The sequence below is a fragment of the Electrophorus electricus genome, unplaced genomic scaffold (genome assembly GCF_041902795.1).
Source record: "Electrophorus electricus isolate QZ-2024a unplaced genomic scaffold, ASM4190279v1 Scaffold165, whole genome shotgun sequence".
Taxonomy (NCBI): Eukaryota; Metazoa; Chordata; class Actinopteri; order Gymnotiformes; family Gymnotidae; genus Electrophorus; species Electrophorus electricus.
Window position 1 is genome coordinate 45,001 of NW_027658446.1, and position 10,989 is coordinate 55,989.

Sequence of the window (10,989 nt, forward strand, 5' to 3'; positions counted from 1 at the left end):
TCAAACTTCTTGAAGTGTGCCCAGGCCCAGAGCTACTTTGCTGTGTATGACTGTGTGACCTCTTGGCCCTGGAATTCTGGTGGTAGTAGTAGTATGATTTAAAGGCACAAAGTGAATGAAGTGTGCCCAGGCCCAGAGCTACTTTGCTGGGCATGACTGTGTTTGACCTCTTGGGCCTGGAAGTCTGGTAGTAGTAGTAGTAGTAGTAGTAGTAGTAGTAGTAGTAGTATGATTTAAAGGTACAAAGTGAATGAAGTGTGCCCAGGCCCAGAGCTACTTTGCTGGGCATGACTGTGTTTGACCTCTTGGGCCTGGAAGTCTATTTCTAGGCTTATATAAAGGGTCAAACTTCTTGAAGTGTGCCCAGGCCCAGAGCTACTTTGCTGGGCATGACTGTGTTTGACCTCTTGGGTCTGGAAGTCTGGTGGTAGTAGTAGTAGTATGATTTAAAGGCACAAAGTGATTGAAGTGTGCCCAGGCCCAGAGCTACTTTGCTGGGCATGAATGTGTTTGAACTCTTGGGCCTGGAAGTCTGGTAGTAGTAGTATGATTTAAAGGCACAAAGTGATTGAAGTGTGCCCAGGCCCAGAGCTACTTTGCTGGGCATGACTGTGTTTGACCTCTTGGGCCTGGAAGTCTGGTGGTAGTAGTAGTATGATTTAAAGGCACAAAGTGATTGAAGTGTGCCCAGGCCCAGAGCTACTTTGCTGGGCATGAATGTGTTTGAACTCTTGGGCCTGGAAGTCTGGTAGTAGTAGTAGTAGTAGTAGTAGTAGTAGTAGTAGTAGTAGTATGATTTAAAGGTACAAAGTGAATGAAGTGTGCCCAGGCCCAGAGCTACTTTGCTGGGCATGACTGTGTTTGACGTCTTGGGCCTGGAAGTCTGGTAGTAGTAGTATGATTTAAAGGTACAAAGTGAATGAAGTGTGCCCAGGCCCAGAGCTACTTTGCTGGGCATGACTGTGTTTGACCTCTTGGCTCTGGAAGTCTATTTCTAGGCTTATATAAAGGGTCAAACTTCTTGAAGTGTGCCCAGGCCCAGAGCTACTTTGCTGGGCATGACTGTGTTTGACCTCTGGGGCCTGGAAGTCTGGTAGTAGTAGTATGATTTAAAGGCACAAAGTGATTGAAGTGTGCCCAGGCCCAGAGCTACTTTGCTGGGCATGAATGTGTTTGAACTCTTGGGCCTGGAAGTCTGGTAGTAGTAGTATGATTTAAAGGCACAAAGTGAATGAAGTGTGCCCAGGCCCAGAGCTACTTTGCTGGGCATGACTGTGTTTGACCTCTTGGCTCTGGAAGTCTATTTCTAGGCTTATATACAGGGTCAAACATCTTGAAGTGTGCCCAGGCCCAGAGCTACTTTGCTGGGCATGAATGTGTTTGAACTCTTGGGCCTGGAAGTCTGGTAGTAGTAGTATGATTTAAAGGCACAAAGTGATTGAAGTGTGCCCAGGCCCAGAGCTACTTTGCTGGGCATGACTGTGTTTGACCTCTTGGGCCTGGAAGTCTGGTAGTAGTAGTATGATTTAAAGGCACAAAGTGATTGAAGTGTGCCCAGGCCCAGAGCTACTTTGCTGGGCATGAATGTGTTTGACCTCTTGGGCCTGGAAGTCTGGTGGTAGTAGTAGTATGATTTAAAGGCACAAAGTGAATGAAGTGTGCCCAGGCCCAGAGCTACTTTGCTGTGCATGACTGTGTTTGACCTCTTGGCTCTGGAAGTCTATTTCTAGGCTTATATAAAGGGTCAAACTTCTTGAAGTGTGCCCAGGCCCAGAGCTACTTTGCTGGGCATGACTGTGTTTGACCTCTGGGGCCTGGAAGTCTGGTAGTAGTAGTATGATTTAAAGGCACAAAGTGATTGAAGTGTGCCCAGGCCCAGAGCTACTTTGCTGGGCATGAATGTGTTTGAACTCTTGGGCCTGGAAGTCTGGTAGTAGTAGTATGATTTAAAGGCACAAAGTGAATGAAGTGTGCCCAGGCCCAGAGCTACTTTGCTGGGCATGACTGTGTTTGACCTCTTGGCTCTGGAAGTCTATTTCTAGGCTTATATACAGGGTCAAACATCTTGAAGTGTGCCCAGGCCCAGAGCTACTTTGCTGGGCATGAATGTGTTTGAACTCTTGGGCCTGGAAGTCTGGTAGTAGTAGTATGATTTAAAGGCACAAAGTGATTGAAGTGTGCCCAGGCCCAGAGCTACTTTGCTGGGCATGACTGTGTTTGACCTCTTGGGCCTGGAAGTCTGGTGGTAGTAGTAGTATGATTTAAAGGCACAAAGTGATTGAAGTGTGCCCAGGCCCAGAGCTACTTTGCTGGGCATGAATGTGTTTGAACTCTTGGGCCTGGAAGTCTGGTAGTAGTAGTAGTAGTAGTAGTAGTAGTAGTAGTAGTAGTAGTATGATTTAAAGGTACAAAGTGAATGAAGTGTGCCCAGGCCCAGAGCTACTTTGCTGGGCATGACTGTGTTTGACGTCTTGGGCCTGGAAGTCTGGTAGTAGTAGTATGATTTAAAGGTACAAAGTGAATGAAGTGTGCCCAGGCCCAGAGCTACTTTGCTGGGCATGACTGTGTTTGACCTCTTGGCTCTGGAAGTCTATTTCTAGGCTTATATAAAGGGTCAAACTTCTTGAAGTGTGCCCAGGCCCAGAGCTACTTTGCTGGGCATGACTGTGTTTGACCTCTGGGGCCTGGAAGTCTGGTAGTAGTAGTATGATTTAAAGGCACAAAGTGATTGAAGTGTGCCCAGGCCCAGAGCTACTTTGCTGGGCATGAATGTGTTTGAACTCTTGGGCCTGGAAGTCTGGTAGTAGTAGTATGATTTAAAGGCACAAAGTGAATGAAGTGTGCCCAGGCCCAGAGCTACTTTGCTGGGCATGACTGTGTTTGACCTCTTGGCTCTGGAAGTCTATTTCTAGGCTTATATACAGGGTCAAACATCTTGAAGTGTGCCCAGGCCCAGAGCTACTTTGCTGGGCATGAATGTGTTTGAACTCTTGGGCCTGGAAGTCTGGTAGTAGTAGTATGATTTAAAGGCACAAAGTGATTGAAGTGTGCCCAGGCCCAGAGCTACTTTGCTGGGCATGACTGTGTTTGACCTCTTGGGCCTGGAAGTCTGGTAGTAGTAGTATGATTTAAAGGCACAAAGTGATTGAAGTGTGCCCAGGCCCAGAGCTACTTTGCTGGGCATGAATGTGTTTGACCTCTTGGGCCTGGAAGTCTGGTGGTAGTAGTAGTATGATTTAAAGGCACAAAGTGAATGAAGTGTGCCCAGGCCCAGAGCTACTTTGCTGTGCATGACTGTGTTTGACCTCTTGGCTCTGGAAGTCTATTTCTAGGCTTATATAAAGGGTCAAACTTCTTGAAGTGTGCCCAGGCCCAGAGCTACTTTGCTGGGCATGACTGTGTTTGACCTCTGGGGCCTGGAAGTCTGGTAGTAGTAGTATGATTTAAAGGCACAAAGTGATTGAAGTGTGCCCAGGCCCAGAGCTACTTTGCTGGGCATGAATGTGTTTGAACTCTTGGGCCTGGAAGTCTGGTAGTAGTAGTATGATTTAAAGGCACAAAGTGAATGAAGTGTGCCCAGGCCCAGAGCTACTTTGCTGGGCATGACTGTGTTTGACCTCTTGGCTCTGGAAGTCTATTTCTAGGCTTATATACAGGGTCAAACATCTTGAAGTGTGCCCAGGCCCAGAGCTACTTTGCTGGGCATGAATGTGTTTGAACTCTTGGGCCTGGAAGTCTGGTAGTAGTAGTATGATTTAAAGGCACAAAGTGATTGAAGTGTGCCCAGGCCCAGAGCTACTTTGCTGGGCATGACTGTGTTTGACCTCTTGGGCCTGGAAGTCTGGTGGTAGTAGTAGTATGATTTAAAGGCACAAAGTGATTGAAGTGTGCCCAGGCCCAGAGCTACTTTGCTGGGCATGAATGTGTTTGAACTCTTGGGCCTGGAAGTCTATTTCTAGGCTTATATAAAGGGTCAAACATCTTGAAGTGTGCCCAGGCCCAGAGCTACTTTGCTGTGCATGACTGTGGTTGACCTCTTGGCCCTGGAAGTCTGGTGGTAGTAGTAGTATGATTTAAAGGCACAAAGTGAATGAAGTGTGCCCAGGCCCAGAGCTACTTTGCTGGGCATGAATGTGTTTGAACTCTTGGGCCTGGAAGTCTGGTAGTAGTAGTATGATTTAAAGGCACAAAGTGATTGAAGTGTGCCCAGGCCCAGAGCTACTTTGCTGGGCATGACTGTGTTTGACCTCTTGGGCCTGGAAGTCTGGTGGTAGTAGTAGTATGATTTAAAGGCACAAAGTGATTGAAGTGTGCCCAGGCCCAGAGCTACTTTGCTGGGCATGAATGTGTTTGAACTCTTGGGCCTGGAAGTCTATTTCTAGGCTTATATAAAGGGTCAAACTTCTTGAAGTGTGCCCAGGCCCAGAGCTACTTTGCTGGGCATGACTGTGTTTGACCTCTTGGGCCTGGAAGTCTGGTAGTAGTAGTAGTAGTAGTAGTAGTAGTAGTAGTAGTAGTAGTAGTAGTAGTAGTATGATTTAAAGGTACAAAGTGAATGAAGTGTGCCCAGGCCCACAGCTACTTTGCTGGGCATGACTGTGTTTGACCTCTTGGGCCTGAAAGTCTATTTCTAGGCTTATATAAAGGGTCAAACTTCTTGAAGTGTGCCCAGGCCCAGATCTACTTTGCTGGGCATGACTGTGTTTGACCTCTTGGGCCTGGAAGTCTGGTAGTAGTAGTAGTAGTAGTAGTAGTAGTATGATTTAAAGGTACAAAGTGAATGAAGTGTGCCCAGGCCCAGAGCTACTTTGCTGGGCATGACTGTGTTTGACCTCTTGGGCCTGGAAGTCTATTTCTAGGCTTATATAAAGGGTCAAACTTCTTGAAGTGTGCCCAGGCCCAGAGCTACTTTGCTGTGTATGACTGTGTGACCTCTTGGCCCTGGAATTCTGGTGGTAGTAGTAGTATGATTTAAAGGCACAAAGTGAATGAAGTGTGCCCAGGCCCAGAGCTACTTTGCTGGGCATGACTGTGTTTGACCTCTTGGGCCTGGAAGTCTGGTAGTAGTAGTAGTAGTAGTAGTAGTAGTAGTAGTAGTAGTATGATTTAAAGGTACAAAGTGAATGAAGTGTGCCCAGGCCCAGAGCTACTTTGCTGGGCATGACTGTGTTTGACCTCTTGGGCCTGGAAGTCTATTTCTAGGCTTATATAAAGGGTCAAACATCTTGAAGTGTGCCCAGGCCCAGAGCTACTTTGCTGGGCATGAATGTGTTTGAACTCTTGGGCCTGGAAGTCTGGTAGTAGTAGTATGATTTAAAGGCACAAAGTGATTGAAGTGTGCCCAGGCCCAGAGCTACTTTGCTGGGCATGAATGTGTTTGAACTCTTGGGCCTGGAAGTCTGGTAGTAGTAGTATGATTTAAAGGCACAAAGTGATTGAAGTGTGCCCAGGCCCAGAGCTACTTTGCTGGGCATGACTGTGTTTGACCTCTTGGGCCTGGAAGTCTGGTAGTAGTAGTATGATTTAAAGGCACAAAGTGATTGAAGTGTGCCCAGGCCCAGAGCTACTTTGCTGGGCATGAATGTGTTTGACCTCTTGGGCCTGGAAGTCTGGTGGTAGTAGTAGTATGATTTAAAGGCACAAAGTGAATGAAGTGTGCCCAGGCCCAGAGCTACTTTGCTGTGCATGACTGTGTTTGACCTCTTGGCTCTGGAAGTCTATTTCTAGGCTTATATAAAGGGTCAAACTTCTTGAAGTGTGCCCAGGCCCAGAGCTACTTTGCTGGGCATGACTGTGTTTGACCTCTTGGGCCTGGAAGTCTGGTGGTAGTAGTAGTATGATTTAAAGGCACAAAGTGATTGAAGTGTGCCCAGGCCCAGAGCTACTTTGCTGGGCATGAATGTGTTTGAACTCTTGGGCCTGGAAGTCTATTTCTAGGCTTATATAAAGGGTCAAACATCTTGAAGTGTGCCCAGGCCCAGAGCTACTTTGCTGGGCATGAATGTGTTTGAACTCTTGGGCCTGGAAGTCTGGTAGTAGTAGTATGATTTAAAGGCACAAAGTGAATGAAGTGTGCCCAGGCCCAGAGCTACTTTGCTGGGCATGACTGTGTTTGACCTCTTGGCTCTGGAAGTCTATTTCTAGGCTTATATAAAGGGTCAAACATCTTGAAGTGTGCCCAGGCCCAGAGCTACTTTGCTGGGCATGAATGTGTTTGAACTCTTGGGCCTGGAAGTCTGGTAGTAGTAGTATGATTTAAAGGCACAAAGTGATTGAAGTGTGCCCAGGCCCAGAGCTACTTTGCTGGGCATGAATGTGTTTGAACTCTTGGGCCTGGAAGTCTGGTAGTAGTAGTATGATTTAAAGGCACAAAGTGATTGAAGTGTGCCCAGGCCCAGAGCTACTTTGCTGGGCATGACTGTGTTTGACCTCTTGGGCCTGGAAGTCTGGTAGTAGTAGTATGATTTAAAGGCACAAAGTGATTGAAGTGTGCCCAGGCCCAGAGCTACTTTGCTGGGCATGAATGTGTTTGACCTCTTGGGCCTGGAAGTCTGGTGGTAGTAGTAGTATGATTTAAAGGCACAAAGTGAATGAAGTGTGCCCAGGCCCAGAGCTACTTTGCTGTGCATGACTGTGTTTGACCTCTTGGCTCTGGAAGTCTATTTCTAGGCTTATATAAAGGGTCAAACTTCTTGAAGTGTGCCCAGGCCCAGAGCTACTTTGCTGGGCATGACTGTGTTTGACCTCTTGGGCCTGGAAGTCTGGTAGTAGTAGTAGTAGTAGTAGTAGTAGTATGATTTAAAGGTACAAAGTGAATGAAGTGTGCCCAGGCCCAGAGCTACTTTGCTGGGCATGACTGTGTTTGACGTCTTGGGCCTGGAAGTCTGGTAGTAGTAGTATGATTTAAAGGTACAAAGTGAATGAAGTGTGCCCAGGCCCAGAGCTACTTTGCTGGGCATGACTGTGTTTGACCTCTTGGGCCTGGAAGTCTATTTCTAGGCTTATATAAAGGGTCAAACTTCTTGAAGTGTGCCCAGGCCCAGAGCTACTTTGCTGTGTATGACTGTGTGACCTCTTGGCCCTGGAATTCTGGTGGTAGTAGTAGTATGATTTAAAGGCACAAAGTGAATGAAGTGTGCCCAGGCCCAGAGCTACTTTGCTGGGCATGACTGTGTTTGACCTCTTGGGCCTGGAAGTCTGGTAGTAGTAGTAGTAGTAGTAGTAGTAGTAGTAGTAGTAGTAGTAGTATGATTTAAAGGTACAAAGTGAATGAAGTGTGCCCAGGCCCAGAGCTACTTTGCTGGGCATGACTGTGTTTGACCTCTTGGGCCTGGAAGTCTATTTCTAGGCTTATATAAAGGGTCAAACATCTTGAAGTGTGCCCAGGCCCAGAGCTACTTTGCTGGGCATGAATGTGTTTGAACTCTTGGGCCTGGAAGTCTGGTAGTAGTAGTATGATTTAAAGGCACAAAGTGATTGAAGTGTGCCCAGGCCCAGAGCTACTTTGCTGGGCATGACTGTGTTTGACCTCTTGGGCCTGGAAGTCTGGTGGTAGTAGTAGTATGATTTAAAGGCACAAAGTGATTGAAGTGAGCCCAGGCCCAGAGCTACTTTGCTGGGCATGAATGTGTTTGAACTCTTGGGCCTGGAAGTCTGGTAGTAGTAGTAGTAGTAGTAGTAGTAGTAGTAGTAGTAGTAGTAGTATGATTTAAAGGTACAAAGTGAATGAAGTGTGCCCAGGCCCAGAGCTACTTTGCTGGGCATGACTGTGTTTGACGTCTTGGGCCTGGAAGTCTGGTAGTAGTAGTATGATTTAAAGGTACAAAGTGAATGAAGTGTGCCCAGGCCCAGAGCTACTTTGCTGGGCATGACTGTGTTTGACCTCTTGGCTCTGGAAGTCTATTTCTAGGCTTATATAAAGGGTCAAACTTCTTGAAGTGTGCCCAGGCCCAGAGCTACTTTGCTGGGCATGACTGTGTTTGACCTCTGGGGCCTGGAAGTCTGGTAGTAGTAGTATGATTTAAAGGCACAAAGTGATTGAAGTGTGCCCAGGCCCAGAGCTACTTTGCTGGGCATGAATGTGTTTGAACTCTTGGGCCTGGAAGTCTGGTAGTAGTAGTATGATTTAAAGGCACAAAGTGAATGAAGTGTGCCCAGGCCCAGAGCTACTTTGCTGGGCATGACTGTGTTTGACCTCTTGGCTCTGGAAGTCTATTTCTAGGCTTATATACAGGGTCAAACATCTTGAAGTGTGCCCAGGCCCAGAGCTACTTTGCTGGGCATGAATGTGTTTGAACTCTTGGGCCTGGAAGTCTGGTAGTAGTAGTATGATTTAAAGGCACAAAGTGATTGAAGTGTGCCCAGGCCCAGAGCTACTTTGCTGGGCATGACTGTGTTTGACCTCTTGGGCCTGGAAGTCTGGTAGTAGTAGTATGATTTAAAGGCACAAAGTGATTGAAGTGTGCCCAGGCCCAGAGCTACTTTGCTGGGCATGAATGTGTTTGACCTCTTGGGCCTGGAAGTCTGGTGGTAGTAGTAGTATGATTTAAAGGCACAAAGTGAATGAAGTGTGCCCAGGCCCAGAGCTACTTTGCTGTGCATGACTGTGTTTGACCTCTTGGCTCTGGAAGTCTATTTCTAGGCTTATATAAAGGGTCAAACTTCTTGAAGTGTGCCCAGGCCCAGAGCTACTTTGCTGGGCATGACTGTGTTTGACCTCTGGGGCCTGGAAGTCTGGTAGTAGTAGTATGATTTAAAGGCACAAAGTGATTGAAGTGTGCCCAGGCCCAGAGCTACTTTGCTGGGCATGAATGTGTTTGAACTCTTGGGCCTGGAAGTCTGGTAGTAGTAGTATGATTTAAAGGCACAAAGTGAATGAAGTGTGCCCAGGCCCAGAGCTACTTTGCTGGGCATGACTGTGTTTGACCTCTTGGCTCTGGAAGTCTATTTCTAGGCTTATATACAGGGTCAAACATCTTGAAGTGTGCCCAGGCCCAGAGCTACTTTGCTGGGCATGAATGTGTTTGAACTCTTGGGCCTGGAAGTCTGGTAGTAGTAGTATGATTTAAAGGCACAAAGTGATTGAAGTGTGCCCAGGCCCAGAGCTACTTTGCTGGGCATGACTGTGTTTGACCTCTTGGGCCTGGAAGTCTGGTGGTAGTAGTAGTATGATTTAAAGGCACAAAGTGATTGAAGTGTGCCCAGGCCCAGAGCTACTTTGCTGGGCATGAATGTGTTTGAACTCTTGGGCCTGGAAGTCTGGTAGTAGTAGTAGTAGTAGTAGTAGTAGTAGTAGTAGTAGTAGTATGATTTAAAGGTACAAAGTGAATGAAGTGTGCCCAGGCCCAGAGCTACTTTGCTGGGCATGACTGTGTTTGACGTCTTGGGCCTGGAAGTCTGGTAGTAGTAGTATGATTTAAAGGTACAAAGTGAATGAAGTGTGCCCAGGCCCAGAGCTACTTTGCTGGGCATGACTGTGTTTGACCTCTTGGCTCTGGAAGTCTATTTCTAGGCTTATATAAAGGGTCAAACTTCTTGAAGTGTGCCCAGGCCCAGAGCTACTTTGCTGGGCATGACTGTGTTTGACCTCTGGGGCCTGGAAGTCTGGTAGTAGTAGTATGATTTAAAGGCACAAAGTGATTGAAGTGTGCCCAGGCCCAGAGCTACTTTGCTGGGCATGAATGTGTTTGAACTCTTGGGCCTGGAAGTCTGGTAGTAGTAGTATGATTTAAAGGCACAAAGTGAATGAAGTGTGCCCAGGCCCAGAGCTACTTTGCTGGGCATGACTGTGTTTGACCTCTTGGCTCTGGAAGTCTATTTCTAGGCTTATATACAGGGTCAAACATCTTGAAGTGTGCCCAGGCCCAGAGCTACTTTGCTGGGCATGAATGTGTTTGAACTCTTGGGCCTGGAAGTCTGGTAGTAGTAGTATGATTTAAAGGCACAAAGTGATTGAAGTGTGCCCAGGCCCAGAGCTACTTTGCTGGGCATGACTGTGTTTGACCTCTTGGGCCTGGAAGTCTGGTAGTAGTAGTATGATTTAAAGGCACAAAGTGATTGAAGTGTGCCCAGGCCCAGAGCTACTTTGCTGGGCATGAATGTGTTTGACCTCTTGGGCCTGGAAGTCTGGTGGTAGTAGTAGTATGATTTAAAGGCACAAAGTGAATGAAGTGTGCCCAGGCCCAGAGCTACTTTGCTGTGCATGACTGTGTTTGACCTCTTGGCTCTGGAAGTCTATTTCTAGGCTTATATAAAGGGTCAAACTTCTTGAAGTGTGCCCAGGCCCAGAGCTACTTTGCTGGGCATGACTGTGTTTGACCTCTGGGGCCTGGAAGTCTGGTAGTAGTAGTATGATTTAAAGGCACAAAGTGATTGAAGTGTGCCCAGGCCCAGAGCTACTTTGCTGGGCATGAATGTGTTTGAACTCTTGGGCCTGGAAGTCTGGTAGTAGTAGTATGATTTAAAGGCACAAAGTGAATGAAGTGTGCCCAGGCCCAGAGCTACTTTGCTGGGCATGACTGTGTTTGACCTCTTGGCTCTGGAAGTCTATTTCTAGGCTTATATACAGGGTCAAACATCTTGAAGTGTGCCCAGGCCCAGAGCTACTTTGCTGGGCATGAATGTGTTTGAACTCTTGGGCCTGGAAGTCTGGTAGTAGTAGTATGATTTAAAGGCACAAAGTGATTGAAGTGTGCCCAGGCCCAGAGCTACTTTGCTGGGCATGACTGTGTTTGACCTCTTGGGCCTGGAAGTCTGGTGGTAGTAGTAGTATGATTTAAAGGCACAAAGTGATTGAAGTGTGCCCAGGCCCAGAGCTACTTTGCTGGGCATGAATGTGTTTGAACTCTTGGGCCTGGAAGTCTATTTCTAGGCTTATATAAAGGGTCAAACATCTTGAAGTGTGCCCAGGCCCAGAGCTACTTTGCTGTGCATGACTGTGGTTGACCTCTTGGCCCTGGAAGTCTGGTGGTAGTAGTAGTATGATTTAAA